The following is a 17,786-nucleotide window of genomic DNA, read 5'->3' on the forward strand; positions in this document are numbered from 1 at the left end:
TCCCTTCATTCGAGGGATCATGTTCTATTTGAGGGAAATATGCCCTAGAGGCAATAATAAAGTTATTATTTATTTCCTTATTTCATGATAAATGTTTATTATTCATGCTAGAATTGTATTAAACGGAAACATAATACATGTATGAATACGTAGACAAACATAGTGTCACTAGTATGCCTCTACTTGACTAGCTCGTTGATCAAAGATGGTTATGTTTCCTGACCATAAACATGAGTTGTTATTTGATTAACGGGATCACATCATTAGGAGAATGATGCGATTGACTTGACCCATTCCGTTAGCTTACCACTTGATCATTTAGTATGTTGCTATTGCTTTCTTCTTCATGACTTATACATGTTCCTGCAACTATGAGATTATGCAACTCCCGTTTACCGGAGGAACACTTTGTGTGCTACCAAACGTCACAACATAACTAGGTGATTATAAAGGAGCTATATAGGTGTCTCCAAAGGTACATGTTGAGTTGGCGTATTTCGAGATTAGGTTTTGTCACTCCGATTGTCGGAGAGGTATCTCTGGGCCGTCTCGGTAATGCACATCACTATAAGCCTTGCAAGCAATGTAGCTAATGAGTTAGTTACGGAATGATGCATTACATAACGAGTAAAGAGACTTGCCGGTAACGAGATTGAACTAGGTATTGAGATACCAATGATCGAATCTCAGGCAAGTAACATACCGATGACAAAGGGAACAACGTATGTTGTTATGCGGTTTGACCGATAAAGATCTTCATAGAATATGTAGGAGCCAATATGAGCATCCAGGTTCCGCTATTGGTTATTGACCGGAGACGTGTCTCGGTCATGTCTACATAGTTCTCGAACCCGTAGGGTTCGCACGCTTAAAGTTTCGATGACGGTTATATTATGAGTTTATGATTTTTGATGTACCGAAGGTTGTTCGGAGTCTCGGACGTGACCACGGACATGACGAGGAGTCTCGAAATGGTCGAGACATGACGATTGATATATTGGAAGCCTATATTTGGATATCGGAAGTGCTCCGGGTGAAATCGGGATTTTACTGGAGTACCGAGGGGTTACCGGAACCCCCCGGGGGCTTAATGGGCCATAGTGGGCCTTAGTGAAGAAGAGGAGAGAAGGCCAGGGCAGGGCCGCGTGCCCCTCCCCCCTAGTCTGAATAGGACAAGGAGAGGGGGCGGCGCCCCTCCTTTCCTTCCTCTCTCTCCCTCCTCTTTCCCCCCTTCTCCTAATCCAACAAGGAAGGGAGGGAGTCCTACTCCCGGTGGGAGTAGGACTCCTCCTGGCGCGCCTCCTCCTGGCCGGCCTCACCTTCCCCCCTTGATCCCTTATATACGGGGGCAGGGGGGACCCTAGACACAACAACAACAGATCATTGATCTCTTAGCCTTGTGCGGTGCCCCCCTCCACCATAGTCCTCCTCGATAATATTGTAGTGGTGCTTAGGCGAAGCCCTGCAACGGTAGAACATCATCATTGTCACCACGCCGTCGTGCTGACGGAACTCTCCCTCGACACTCGGCTGGATTGGAGTTCGAGGGACGTCATCGAGCTGAACGTGTGCTAGAACTTGGAGGTGTCGTGCTTTCGGTGCTTGATCGGTCGGGCCGTGAAGACGTATGACTACATAAACCGTGTTGTTCTAACGCTTCCGCTTTCGGTCTACGAGGGTACATGGACAACACTCTCCCCTCTTGTTGCTATGCATCACCATGATCTTGTGTTGCGTAGTAATTTTTTTGAAATTACTACGTTCCCCAACAGTGGCATCCGAGCCTGGTTTTATGCGTAGATGTTATATGCATGAGTAGAACACAAGTGAGTTGTGGGCGATACAAGTCATACTGCTTACCAGCATGTCATACTTTGGTTCGGCGGTATTGTTGGATGAAGCGGTCTGGACCGACATTAAGCGTACGCTTATGCGAGACTGGTTCTACCGACGTGCTTTGCACATAGGTGGCTCGCGGGTGTCAGTTTCTCCAACTTTAGTTGAACCGAGTGTGGCTACGCCCGGTCCTTTAAAACAGCACTAACTTGACGAACTATCGTTGTGGTTTTGATGCGTAGGTAAGAACGGTTCTTGCTCAGGCCGTAGCAGCCACGTAAAACTTGCAACAACAAAGTAGAGGACGTCTAACTTGTTTTTGCAGGGCATGTTGTGATGTGATATGGTCAAGACGTGATTAGATATAAGTTGTTGTATGAGATGATCATATTTTGTTGAAGTTATCGGCAACTGGCAGTAGCCTTATGGTTGTATCTTTATTGCATAAGATGCAAGCGCCAAATAATTGCTTTACTTTATCGCTATGCGATAGCAATAGTTGCAAGAGCAATAGTTGGCGAGACGACCATGTGACGACACATTGATATAGATCAAGATGATGGAGATCATGATGTCATGCTGGTGATGATGGAGATCATGATGATGCTTTGAAGATGGAGATCAAAGGCACAAGATGATGATGGCAATATCATGTCACATATTTTGATTGCATATGATGTTTATCTTTTATACATCTTATTTTGCTTAGTTCGGCGGTAGCTTTATAAGATGACCTCTCACTAAATTTCAAGGTATAAGTGTTCTCCCTGAGTATGCACTGTTGCGAAAGTTCTTCGTGCTGAGACACCACGTGATAATCGGGTGTGATAGGCTCTACATTCAAATACAACGGGTGCAAAATAGTTGCACACGCGGAATACTCGGGTTAAACTTGACGAGCCTAGCATATACAGATATGGCCTCGGAACACTAGAGACCGAAAGGTCGAGCGTGAATCATATAGTAGATATGATCAACATAGTGATGTTCACCATTGAAAACTACTCCATCTCAAGTGATGATCGGACATGGTTTAGTTGATTTGGATCACGTGAGCACTTAGATGATTAGAGGGATGTCTATCTAAGTGGGAGTTCTTAAGTAATATGATTAATTGAACTTTAATTTATCATGAACTTAGTCCTGATAGTATTTTGCAAATAATGTTGTAGATCAATAGCTCGCGTTGTTGCTTCCCTATGTTTTTATTTTGATATGTTCCTAGAGAAAAACTATGTTGAAAGATGTTAGTAGCAATGATGCGGATTGGATCCGTGATTTGAGGATTATCCTCATTGCTGCACAGAAAAATTATGTCCTTGATACACCGCTAGGTGACAAACCTATTGCAGGAGCAGATGCAGACGTTATGAACATTTGGCTAGCTCAATGTGATGACTACTTGATAGTTTAGTGCACCATGCTTAACAGCTTAGAATCGGGACTTCAAAGACATTTTGAACGTCATGGACCATATGAGATGTTCCAGGAGTTGAAGTTAATATTTCAAGCAAATACCCGAGTTGAGAGATATGAAGTCTCCAACAAGTTCTATAGCTAAAAGATGGAGGAGAATTGCTCAACTAGTGAGCATGTGCTCAGATTGTCTGGGTACTACAATCACTTGAATCAAGTGGGAGTTAATCTTCCAGATAAGATTGTGATTGATAGAGTTCTCTAGTCACCATCACCAAGTTAGTATAACTTCGTGATGAACTATAGTATGCAAGGGATGACGAAAACGATTCTCGAGCTCTTCGTGATGGTGAAATTAACGAAGGTAGAAATCAAGAAAGAACATCAAGTGTTGATGATTGACAAGACCACTAGTTTCAAGAAAAGGGCAAAGGGAAAGAAAGGGAACTTCAAGTAGAATGACAAGCAAGTTGTCACTCCAGCGAGGAAACCCAAAAACTAGACCAAAGCCTAAAACTGAGTGCTTCTACTGCAAAGGAAATGGTCACTTGAAGCGGAAATACCCTGAATATTTGGTGGATAAGAAGGATGGCAAAGTGAACAAGGGTATATTTGATATACATGTTATTGATGTGTACCTTACTAGTGTTTATAGTAGCCCCTGGGTATTTGATACTTGTTCGGTTGCTAAAAATTAGTAACTCAAAATAGGAGTTACAGAATAAACATAGACTAGTTGAAGGTGAAGTGACGATGTGTGTTGGAACTGATTCCAAGATTGATATGATCATCATTGTGCACTCCCTATATATATACTTTTGGGATTAGTGTTAAACCTAAATAAATGTTATTTGGCATTTGCGTTGAGCATGAATATGATTTGATCATGTTTATTGCAATACAATTATTCATTTAAAGTCAGAGAATAATTGTTGTTCTGTTTACATGAATAAAACCTTCGATGGTCATACACCCAATGAAAATAGTTTGTTGGATCTCGATCGTAGTGATAGACATATTCATAATATTGATGCCAAAAGATGCAAAGTTGATAATGTTAGTGCAACTTATTTGTGGCACTGCCGTTTGAGTCATATCGGTGTAAAGCGCATGAAGAAACTCCATAAAGATGGATTTTTGGAATCACATGGTTATGAATCATTTGATGCTCGCGAACAGTGCCTTATGGGCAAGATGACTAAAACTCCATTCTCCGGAACAATGGAACGAGCTACTAACTTATTGGAAATAATACATACCAATGTATGCGATCCAATGAGTGTTGATGCTCGTGGCGAGTATCGTTATTTTCTGATCTTCATAGATGATTTGAGCAGATATGGGTATATCTACTTAATGAAACACAAGTCTGAAACATTTGAAAAGTTCAAAGAATTTCAGAGTGAAGTGGAGAATCATCGTAACAAGAAAATAAAGTTTCTACGATCTGATCGTGGAGGAGAATATTTGAGTTACGAGTTTGGCCTTCATATAAAACAATGTGGAATAGTTTCACAGTTCATGCCACCTGGAACACCACATCGTTATGGTGTGTCCGAACGTCGTAACTACACTTTATTGGATATTGTGCAATCTATGATGTTTCTTATTGGTTTACCACTATCTTTTGGGGTTATGCCTTAGAGACAGTTGTATTCACTTTTAAAAAAGGGCACCATCAAAATCCGTGTAGACGACGCCTTATGAACTGTGGTTTGGCAAGAAACCAAAGTTGTTGTTTCTTAAAGTTTGGGGTGCGATGCTTATGTGAAAAAGCTTCAACCTGATAAGCTCGAACCCAAATAGGAGAAGTGCGTCTTCATAGAATACCCAAAGGAAACTGTTGGGTACACCTTCTATCACAGATTCGAAGACAAGATATTCGTTGCTAAGAATGGATCCTTTCTAGAGAAGGAATTTATCTCGAAAGAAGTGAGTGGGAGGAAAGTAGAGCTTGATAAGGTAATTGTACCTTCTCCCGAATTGGAAAGTAGTTCATCACAGAAATCAGTTCTAGTGATTCCTACACCAATTAGTGAGGAAGCTAATGATGATGATCATGAAACTTCAGATTAAGTTACTACAGAACCTCGTAGGTCTTCCAAAGTATAGTCCGCACCAGAGTGTGCGGTAATCCTGTTCTGGAAGTCATGTTACTAGACCATAATGAACCTATGAACTATGAGGAAGTGATGATGAGCCCAGATTCCGCGAAATGGCTTGAGGCCATGAAATCTGAGATAGGATCCATGTATGAGAAGAAAGTGTGGACTTTAGTGGAGTTGCCCGATGATCGGCAAGCCATATTGTATAAATGGATCTTCAAGAGGAAGACAGACGCTGATAAGTAGTGTTACTATTTACAAAGCTCAACTTGTCGCAAAAAGTTTTTTGACAAGTTCAAAGTGTTGAATACGATGAGATTTTCTCACTCGTATCAATGCTTAAGTCTGTCCGAATCATGTTAGCAATTGCCACATTTTATGAAATCTGGCAAATGGATGTCAAAACTGCATTCCTTAATGAATATTAAAGAAGATTTGTATATGATGCAACCAGAAGGTTTTGTCAATCCTAAAGGTGCTAACAAAATGTGCAAGCTCTAGCGATCCATCTATGGACTGGTGCAAGCATCTCGGAATTGGAATATACGCTTTGATGAGTTGATCAAAGCATATGGTTTTATACAGACTTTTGGAGAAGCCTGTATTTACAAGAAAGTGAGTGGGAGCACTACAACATTTCTGATAAGTATATGTGAATAACATATTGTTGATCAGAAATAATGTAGAATTTTTCTGGAAAGCATAGAAGGATACTTGAATAAGAGTTTTTCAAAGAAAGACCTCGGTGAAGCTGCTTACACATTGAGCATCAAGATCTATAGAGATAGATCAAGACGCTTGATAAGATTTTTTCAATGAGTACATACCTTTTAAGATTTTGAAGTAGTTCAAAAAGGAACAGTCAAAGAAGGAGTTCTTGCCTGTGTTCCAAGGTATGAAGTTGAGTAAGACTCAAAACCCGACCATGGCAGAAAATAGAAAGAGAATGAAAAGTCATTCCCTATACCTCAGTCATAGGTTCTATAAAGTATGCTATGTTGTGTACTAGACCTATTGTATACCTTGCTCTGAGTTTGGCAAGGGAGTACAATTTTGATCTAAGAGTAGATCACTGGACAGCGGTCAAAAAGATCCTTAGTGAGGACTAAGGAAATATTTCTCGATAATGGAAGTGATAAAAGAGCTCATCGTAAAAAGTTACAATGATGCAAACTTTTACACCAATCCAGATGACTCTAAGTCTCAATCTGGATACATATTGAAAGTGGGAGCAATTAGCTAGAGTAGCTCCGTGCAGAGCATTGTAGACATAGTTGTTGGAAATATGCCCTAGAGGCAATAATAAATTGATTATTATTATATTTCCTTGTTCATGATAATCGTTTATTATTCATGCTAGAATTGTATTGATAGGAAACTCAGATACATGTGTGGATACATAGACAACACCATGTCCCTAGTAAGCCTCTAGTTGACTAGCTCGTTAATCAATAGATGGTTACGGTTTCCTGACCATGGACATTGGATGTCGTTGATAACGGGATCACATCATTAGGAGAATGATGTGATGGACAAGACCCAATCCTAAGCCTAGCACAAGATCATGTAGTTCGTATGCTAAAGCTTTTCTAATGTCAAGTATCATTTCCTTAGACCATGAGATTGTGCAACTCCCGGATACCGTAGGAGTGCTTTGGGTGTGCCAAACGTCACAACGTAACTGGGTGGCTATAAAGGTACACTACGGGTATCTCTGAAAGTGTCTGTTGGGTTGGCACGAATCGAGATTGGGATTTTGTCACTCCGTGTAAACGGAGAGTTATCTCTGGGCCCACTCGGTAGGATATCATCATAATGTGCACAATGTGACCAAGGGGTTGATCACGGGATGATGTGTTACGGAACGAGTAAAGAGACTTGCCGGTAACGAGATTGAACAAGGTATCGGTATACCGATGATCGAATCTCGGGCAAGTACCATACCGCTAGACAAAGGGAATTGTATACGGGATTGATTGAGTCCTTGACATCGTGGTTCATTCGATGAGATCATCGTGGAACATGTGGGAGCCAACATGGGTATCCAGATCCCGCTGTTGGTTATTGACCAGAGAACGTCTCGGTCATGTCTGCATGTCTCCCGAACCCGTAGGGTCTACACACTTAAGGTTCGATGATGCTAGGGTTATAAAGGAAGCTTGTATGTGGTTACCGAATGTTGTTCGGAGTCCCGGATGAGATCCCGGACGTCACGAGGAGTTCTGGAATGGTCCGGAGGTAAAGATTTATATATAGGAAGTCCTGTTTCGGCCATCGGGACAAGTTTCGGGGTCATCGGTATTGTACCGGGACCACCGGAAGGGTCCCGGGGGCCCATCGGGTGGGGCCACCTGCCCCGGGGGCCACATGGGCTGTAGGGGGTGCTCCTTGGCCTACATGGGCCAAGGGTACCAGCCCCAAGAGGCCCATGCGCCTAGGGAACCCTAGAGGGAAGAGTCCTCAAAGGGGAAGGCACCTCCGAGGTGCCTTGGGGAGGATGGACTCCTCCCCCCCTCTTAGCCGCACCCCTTCCTTGGAGGAGGGGGCAAGGCTGCGCCTCCCCCCTCTCCCCTGCCCCTATATATAGTGGAGGGGAGGGAGGGCATCCATACCTGAGCCCTTGGCGCCTCCCTCCCTCCCGTGACACCTCCTCCTCTCCCGTAGGTGCTTGGCGAAGCCCTGCAGGATTGCCACGCTCCTCCATCACCACCACGCCGTTGTGCTGCTGCTGGATGGAGTCTTCCTCAACCTCTCCCTCTCTCCTTGCTGGATCAAGGCGTGGGAGACATCGTCGAGCTGTACGTGTGTTGAACGCGGAGGTGCCGTCCGTTCGGCACTAGGATCATCGGTGATCTGAATCACGACGAGTACGACTCCATCAACCCCGTTCACTTGAACGCTTCCGCTTAGCGATCTACAAGGGTATGTAGATGCACTCTCTTTCTACTCGTTGCTGGTCTCTCCATAGATAGATCTTGGTGACACGTAGGAAAATTTTGAATTTCTGCTACGTTCCCCAACAGTGGCATCATGAGCTAGGTCTATTGCATAGATTCTTTGCACGAGTAGAACACAAAGTAGTTGTGGGCGTCGATATTGTTCAATATGCTTGCCGTTACTAGTCTTATCTTGATTCGGCGGCATCGTGGGATGAAGCGGCCCGGACCAACCTTACACGTACGCTTACGTGAGACCGGTTCCACCGACAAACATGCACTAGTTGCATAAGGTGGCTGGCGGGTGTCTGTCTCTCCCACTTTAGTCGGATCGGATTCGATGAAAAGGGTCCTTATGAAGGGTAAATAGCAATTGGCATATCACGTTGTGGTTCATGCGTAGGTAAGAAACGTTCTTGCTAGAAACCCATAGCAGCCGCGTAAAACATGCAAACAACAATTAGAGGACGTCTAACTTGTTTTTGCAGGGTATGCTATGTGATGTGATATGGCCAAAGGATGTGATGAATGATATATGTGATGTATGAGATTGATCATGTTCTTGTAATAGGAATCACGACTTGCATGTCGATGAGTATGACAACCGGCAGGAGCCATAGGAGTTGTCTTTATTTATTTGTGACCTGCGTGTCAACTTAAACGTCATGTAATTACTTTACTTTATTGCTAACCGTTAGCCATAGTAGTAGAAGTAATAGTTGGCGAGGCAACTTCATGAAGACACGATGATGGAGATCATGATGATGGAGATCATGGTGTCATGCCGGTGACGATGATGATCATGGAGCCCCGAAGATGGAGATCAAAAGGAGCAAAGTGATGATGGCCATATCATGTCACTATTTGATTGCATGTGATGTTTATCATGTTTATACATCTTATTTGCTTAGAACGACGGTAGTAAATAAGATGATCCCTTACAACAATTTCAAGAAGTGTTCTCCCCTAACTGTGCATCGTTGCGACAGTTCGTGTCTCGAAGCACCACGTGATGATCGGGTGTTAGATTCTAACGTTCACATACAACGGGTGTAAGACAGATTTACACACGCGAAACACTTAGGGTTAACTTGACGAGCCTAGCATGTACAGACATGGCCTCGGAACACGGAGACCGAAAGGTCGAGCATGAGTCGTATAGAAGATACGATCAACATGAAGATGTTCACCGATGATGACTAGTCCGTCTCACGTGATGATTGGACACGGCCTAGTTTGACTCGGATCATGTAATCACTTAGATGACTAGAGGGATGTCTATTTGAGTGGGAGTTCATAAGATGAACTTAATTATCCTGAACATAGTCAAAAGGTTTATGCAAATTATGTCGTAGCTCACGCTATAGTTCTACTGTTTAGATATGTTCCTAGAGAAAAATTAGTTGAAAGTTGATAGTAGCAATTATGCGGACTAGGTCCGTAAACTGAGGATTGTCCTCATTGCTTCATAGAAAGCTTATGTCCTTAATGCACCGCTCAGTGTGCTGAACCCCAAACGTCGTTTGTACACGTTTTGATAACTACGTGATAGTTCAGTGAAACGGTTTAGAGTTGAGGCACCAAAGACGTTTTTCGAAATGTCGCGGAACATACGAGATGTTTCGAGGGCTGAAATTGGGATTTCAGGCTCGCGCCCACGTCAAGAGGTATGAGACCTCCGACGATTTTCTTAGCCTGCAAACTAAGGGAGAAAAGCTCAATCGTTGAGCTTGTGCTCAGATTGTCTGAGTACAACAATCATTTGAATCGAGTGGGAGTTGATCTTCCAGATAAGACAGTGATGGTTCTCCAAAGTCATTGCCACCAAGCTGTTAGAGCTTCGTGACGAACTATAACATATCAGGGATAGATATGATGATCCTTGAGGTATTCGCGATGTTTGACACCGCGAAAGTAGAAATCAAGAAGGAGCATCAATTGTTGATGGTTGGTGAAACCACTAGTTTCAAGAAGGGCAAGGGCAAGAAGGGATACTTCATGAAACGGCAAATCAGCTGCTGCTCTAGTGAAGAAACCCAAGGTAAAACCCAAACCCGAGACTAAGTGCTTCTGTAATAAGGGGAACAACCACTAGAGCAGAATTACCCTAGATACTTGGTAGATAAGAAGGCTGGCAAGGTCGATAGAAGTATATTGGATATACATTGTGTTAATGTGTACTTTGCTAGTACTCCTAGTAGCACCAGGGTATTAGATACCGGTTCGGTTGCTAAGTGTTAGTAACTCGAAACAAAAGGCTACGGAATAAACGGAGACTAGCTAAAGGTGAGCTGACGATATGTGTTGGAAGGTTTTCCAAGCTTGATATGATCAAGCATCGCACTCTCCCTCTACCAAAGAGATTGGTGTTAAACCTAAATAATTGTTATTTGGTGTTTGCGTTGAGCATAGACATGATTGGATTACGTCTATCGCAATACGGTTATTCATTTAAGGAGAATAATGGTTACTCTGTTTATTTGAATAATACCTTCAATGGTCTTACACCTAAAATGAATGGTTTATTAAATCTCGATCGTAGTGATACACATGTTCATGCCAAAAGATAGTAATGATAGTACCACTTACTTGTGGCACTGCCATGTAAGTCATATTGGTATAAAACGCATGAAGAAGCTCCATGTTGATGGATCTTTGGACTCACTCGTTTTTGAAAAGTTTGAGACATGCGAACCATGTCTATTGGTGTATACGCATGAAGAAACTCCATGCAGATGGATCGTTTGGACTCACTTGATTATGAATCACTTGAGATATGCAAATCATACCACATGGGCAAGATGACTGAAAAGCCTCGTTTTCAGTAAGATGGAACAAGATAGCAACTTATTGGAAGTAACACATTTTGATGTGTGCAGTCCAATGAGTGCTGAGGCATGCAGTGAATATCGTTATGTTCTTACTTCACAGATGATTCAAGTAGATGTTGAGAATATTTACTTGATGAAACACAAGTCTGAATTATTGAATGGTTCAAATAATTTCAGAGTGAAGTAGAAGATCATTGTGACAAGAGGATAAAATGTCTATGATATGATCATAGAGATGAATATCTGAGTTACGAGTTTGGCACAGAATTAAGACATTGTGGAAATTGTTTCACAACTGATACAGCCTGGAACACCATAGTGTGATGGTGTGTCCAAACGTCATAGTTGCACCCTATTGGATATGGTGCATACCATGATGTCTCTTATCGAGTTACCACTATCGTTCATGGGTTAGGCATTAGAGACAACCACATTCACTTTAAATAGGGCACCACGTAATTCCGTTGAGACGACACCGTATGAACTATGGTTTGGAGAAACCTAAGTTGTCGTTTCTTGAAAGTTTGGGGCTGCGACGCTTATGTGAAAAGGTTTCAGGTTGATAAGCTCGAACCCAAAGCAGATAAAATGCATCTTCATAGGACACCCAAAAACAGTTGGGTATACCTCCTAATTCAGATCTGAAAGCAATAGGGTTTGTTTCTTGAATCGGGTCCTTTTTCGAGGAAAGGTTTCTCTCGAAAAGTTGAGTGGGAGGATGGTGGAGACTTGATGAGGTTATTGAACCGTCACTTCAACAAGTGTGTAGCAGGGCACAGGAAGTTGTTCCTGTGGCACGTACACCAACTGAAGTGGAAGCTTATGATAGTGATCATGAAACTTCGGATCGAGTCACTACCAAACCTCGTGGGATGACAAGGATGCGTACTACTTCAGAGTGGTACGTAATCCTGTCTTGGAAGTCATGTTGCTAGACAACAATGAACCTACGAGCTATGGAGAAGCGATGGTGGGCCCGGATTCCGATAAATGGCTCAAGGCCATAAAACCCGAGAGAGGATCCATGTATGAAAACAAAGTGTAGACTTTGGAAGAACTACTTGATGGTCGTAAGGCTGTTAGGTACATATGGATTTTGAAAGGAAGACAGACAATGATGGTAAGTGTCACCATTGAGAAAGCTCGACTTGTCGTTAAGATGTTTTTCGACAAGTTCAAGGAGTTGACTACGATGAGACTTTCTCACTCGTAGCAATGCTAAGAGTCTGTTGGAATTATATTAGCAATTACTGCATTATTTATGAAATCTTGCAGATAGGATGTCAAAACATTGTTTCCTCGATGATTTTTGAGGAAAGGTTGTATGTGATACAACCGGAAGGTTTTGTCCATCCTGAAATATGCTAATAAGTATGCAAAGCTCCAGCAATCCTTCTGAGGACTGGAGTGAGCATCTCGGAGTTGGAATGTATGCTTTGATGATGATCAAAGATTTTGGGTGTATACAAAGTTTATGAGAAACTTGTATTTCCAAAGAAGTGAGTGGGAGCACTATAGAATTTCTGATGAGTATATGTTGTTGACATATTAATGATCAGAAATGATGTAGAATTTCTGGAAAGCATATAGGGTTATTTGGAAAGTGTTTTCAATGGAAAACCTGGATTAAGCTACTTGAACATTGAGCATCAAGATCTATAAGGATAGATCAAAACGCTTAATAGTACTTTCAAATGAGCACATGCCTTGACGTGATCTTGAAGGTGTTCAAGATGGATCAGTCAAAGAAGGAGTTCTTGCCTGAGTTGTAAGGTATGAAGTTAAGACTTAAAGCTCGACCATGGCAGAATAGAGAGAAAGGAACGAAGGTCGTCCCCTATGCTTAAGACATAGGCTCTACAGTATGCTTTGCTGTGTACCGCACCTGAAGTGTGCTTTACCATGAGTCAGTCAAGGGGTACAAGAGTGATCCAAGAATGGATCACAGGACAGCGGTCAAAGTTATCCTTAGTAACTAGTGGACTAAGGAATTTTCTCAATTATGGAGGTGGTAAAAGAGTTCGTCGTAAAGGGTTACGTTGATGCAAGCTTAACACCTATCCGGATAGCTCTGAGTAGAGATACCGGATACGTATAATGGAGCAACAATTTAGAATAGCTCCAAGTAGAACAGTTATTTGGAATAGCTCCAAATAGAACGTGGTAGCTGCATCTAGGAGATGACATAGAGATTTGTAAAGCACACACGGATCTGAAAGGTTCAGACCCGTTGACTATAACCTCTCTCACAAGCATAACATGATCAAACCCAGAACTCATCGAGTGTTAATCACATGGTAAATGTGAACTAGATTATTGACTCTAGTAAACTCTTTGGGTGTTAGTCACATGGGGATGTGACCTTGAGTGTTAATCACATATCGATGTGAACTAGATTATTGACTCTAGTGCAAGTGGGAGACTGTTGGAAATATGCCCTAGAGGCAATAATAAATTGATTATTATTATATTTCCTTGTTCATGATAATCGTTTATTATCCATGCTAGAATTGTATTTATAGGAAACTCAGATACATGTGTGGATACATAGACAACACCATGTCCCTAGTAAGCCTCTAGTTGACTAGCTCGTTAATCAATAGATGGTTACGGTTTCCTGACCATGGACATTGGATGTCGTTGATAACGGGATCACATCATTAGGAGAATGATGTGATGGACAAGACCCAATCCTAAGCCTAGCACAAGATCATGTAGTTCGTATGCTAAAGCTTTTCTAATGTCAAGTATCATTTCCTTAGACCATGAGATTGTGCAACTCCCGGATACCGTAGGAGTGCTTTGGGTGTGCCAAACGTCACAACGTAACTGGGTGGCTATAAAGGTACACTACGGGTATCTCTGAAAGTGTCTGTTGGGTTGGCACGAATCGAGATTGGGATTTTGTCACTCCGTGTAAACGGAGAGGTATCTCTGGGCCCACTCGGTAGGACATCATCATAATGTGCACAATGTGACCAAGGGGTTGATCACGGGATGATGTGTTACGGAACGAGTAAAGAGACTTGCCGGTAACGAGATTGAACAAGGTATCGGTATACCGACGTGATCTTGACGTGAGCACATGCCTTGACGTGATCTTGAAGGTGTTCAAGATGGATCAGTCAAAGAAGGAGTTCTTGCCTGAGTTGTAAGGTATGAAGTTAAGACTTAAAGCTCGACCATGGCAGAATAGAGAGAAAGGAACGAAGGTCGTCCCCTATGCTTAAGACATAGGCTCTACAGTATGCTATGCTGTGTACCGCACCTGAAGTGTGCTTTACCATGAGTCAGTCAAGGGGTACAAGAGTGATCCAAGAATGGATCACAGGACAGCGGTCAAAGTTATCCTTAGTAACTAGTGGACTAAGGAATTTTCTCAATTATGGAGGTGGTAAAAGAGTTCGTCGTAAAGGGTTACGTCGATGCAAGCTTAACACCTATCCGGATAGCTCTGAGTAGAGATACCGGATACGTATAATGGAGCAACAATTTAGAATAGCTCCAAGTAGAACAGTTATTTGGAATAGCTCCAGATAGAACGTGGTAGCTGCATCTAGGAGATGACATAGAGATTTGTAAAGCACACACGGATCTGAAAGGTTCAGACCCGTTGACTATAACCTCTCTCACAAGCATAACATGATCAAACCCAGAACTCATCGAGTGTTAATCACATGGTAAATGTGAACTAGATTATTGACTCTAGTAAACTCTTTGGGTGTTAGTCACATGGGGATGTGACCTTGAGTGTTAATCACATATCGATGTGAACTAGATTATTGACTCTAGTGCAAGTGGGAGACTGTTGGAAATATGCCCTAGAGGCAATAATAAATTGATTATTATTATATTTCCTTGTTCATGATAATCGTTTATTATTCATGCTAGAATTGTATTGATAGGAAACTCAGATACATGTGTGGATACATAGACAACACCATGTCCCTAGTAAGCCTCTAGTTGACTAGCTCGTTAATCAATAGATGTTTACGGTTTCCTGACCATGGACATTGGATGTCGTTGATAACGGGATCGCATCATTAGGAGAATGATGTGATGGACAAGACCCAATCCTAAGCCTAGCACAAGATCATGTAGTTCGTATGCTAAAGCTTTTCTAATGTCAAGTATCATTTCCTTAGACCATGAGATTGTGCAACTCCTGGATACCGTAGGAGTGCTTTGGGTGTGCCAAACGTCACAACGTAACTGGGTGGCTATAAAGGTACACTACGAGTATCTCTGAAAGTGTCTGTTGGGTTGGCACGAATCGAGATTGGGATTTTGTCACTCCGTGTAAACGGAGAGGTATCTCTGGGCCCACTCGGTAGGATATCATCATAATGTGCACAATGTGACCAAGGGGTTGATCACGGGATGATGTGTTACGGAACGAGTAAAGAGACTTGCCGGTAACGAGATTGAACAAGGTATCGGTATACCGACGATCGAATCTCGGGCAAGTACCATACCGCTAGACAAATGGAATTGTATACGGGATTGATTGAGTCCTTGACATCGTGGTTCATTCGATGAGATCATCGTGGAACATGTGGGAGCCAACATGGGTATCCAGATCCCGCTGTTGGTTATTGACCAGAGAACGTCTCGGTCATGTCTGCATGTCTCCCGAACCCGTAGGGTCTACACACTTAAGGTTCGATGACGCTAGGGTTATAAAGGAAGCTTGTATGTGGTTACCGAATGTTGTTTGGAGTCCCGGATGAGATCCCGGACGTCACGAGGAGTTCCGGAATGGTCCGGAGGTAAAGATTTATATATAGGAAGTCCTGTTTCGGCCATCGGGACAAGTTTCGGGGTCATCGGTATTGTACCGGGACCACCGGAAGGGTCCCGGGGGCCCACCGGGTGGGGCCACCTGCCCCGGGGGCCACATGGGCTGTAGGGGGGTGCGCCTTGGCCTACATGGTCCAAGGGCACCAGCCCCAAGAGGCCCATGCGCCTAGGGAACCCTAGAGGGAAGAGTCCTCAAAGGGGAAGGCACCTCCGAGGTGCCTTGGGGAGGATGGACTCCTCCCCCCCTCTTAGCCGCACCCCTTCCTTGGAGGAGGGGGCAAGGCTGCGCCTCCCCCCTCTCCCCTGCCCCTATATATAGTGGAGGGGAGGGAGGGCATCCATACCTGAGCCCTTGGCGCCTCCCTCCCTCCCGTGACACCTCCTCCTCTCGCGTAGGTGCTTGGCGAAGCCCTGCAGGATTGCCACGCTCCTCCATCACCACCACGCCGTTGTGCTGCTGCTGGATGGAGTCTTCCTCAACCTCTCCCTCTCTCCTTGCTGGATCAAGGCGTGGGAGACATCGTCGAGCTGTACGTGTGTTGAAAGCGGAGGTGCCGTCCGTTCGGCACTAGGATCATCGGTGATCTGAATCACGACGAGTACGACTCCATCAACCCCGTTCACTTGAACGCTTCCGCTTAGCGATCTACAAGGGTATGTAGATGCACTCTCTTTCTACTCGTTGCTGGTCTCTCCATAGATAGATCTTGGTGACACGTAGGAAAATTTTGAATTTCTGCTATGTTCCCCAACAATAGTATATTTTCAAAATACATACGGCTCTGAATGTGACAGACCCGTTGAGTAAACTTCTCTCACAAGCAAAACATGATCATACCTTAGTACTCTTTGGTTGTTAATCACATAGCGATGTGAACTAGATTATTGACTCTAGTAAACCCTTTGGGTGTTGGTCACATGACGATGTGAACTATGGGTGTTAATCATATACATATATGAATATTGGTGTTAAATCGCATGATGATGTGAACTAGATTATTGACTCTAGTGCAAGTGGGAGACTGAGGGAAATATGCCCTAGAGGCAATAATAAAGTTATCACTTATTTCCTTATTTCATGATAAATGTTTATTATTCATGCTAGAATTGTATTAACCGTAAACATAATACATGTGTGAATACATAGACAAACATAGTGTCACTAGTATGCCTCTACTTGACTAGCTCGTTGATCAAAGATGGTTATGTTTCCTGACCATAAACATGAGTTTTTATTTGATTAACGGGATCACATCATTAGGAGAATGATGTGATTGACTTGACCCATTCCATTAGCTTAGCACTTGATCGTTTAGTATGTTGCTATTGCTTTCTTCTTCATGACTTATACATGTTCCTGCAACTATGAGATTATGCAACTCCCGTTTACCGGAGGAACACTTTGTGTGCTACCAAACGTCACAACATAACTAGGTGATTATAAAGGAGCTATACAGGTGTCTCCAAAGGTACATGTTGAGTTGGCGTATTTCGAGATTAGGTTTTGTCACTACGATTGTCGGAGAGGTATCTCGGGGCCGTCTCGGTAATGCACATCACTATAAGCCTTGCAAGCAATGTAGCTAATGAGTTAGTTACGGAATGATGCATTACATAACGAGTAAAGAGACTTGCCGGTAACGAGATTGAACTATGTATTGAGATACCGATGATCGAATCTCAGGAAAGTAACATACCGATGACAAAGGGAACAACGTATGTTGTTATGCGGTTTGACCGATAAAGATCTTCGTAGAATATGTAGGAGCCAATATGAGCATCCAGGTTCCGCTATTGGTTATTGACCAGAGACGTGTCTCGGTCATGTCTACATAGTTCTCAAACCCGTAGGGTTCGCACGC

Source organism: Triticum aestivum, chromosome 4B (genome assembly GCF_018294505.1).
Source record: "Triticum aestivum cultivar Chinese Spring chromosome 4B, IWGSC CS RefSeq v2.1, whole genome shotgun sequence".
In the NCBI taxonomy this organism is placed as follows: domain Eukaryota; kingdom Viridiplantae; phylum Streptophyta; class Magnoliopsida; order Poales; family Poaceae; genus Triticum; species Triticum aestivum.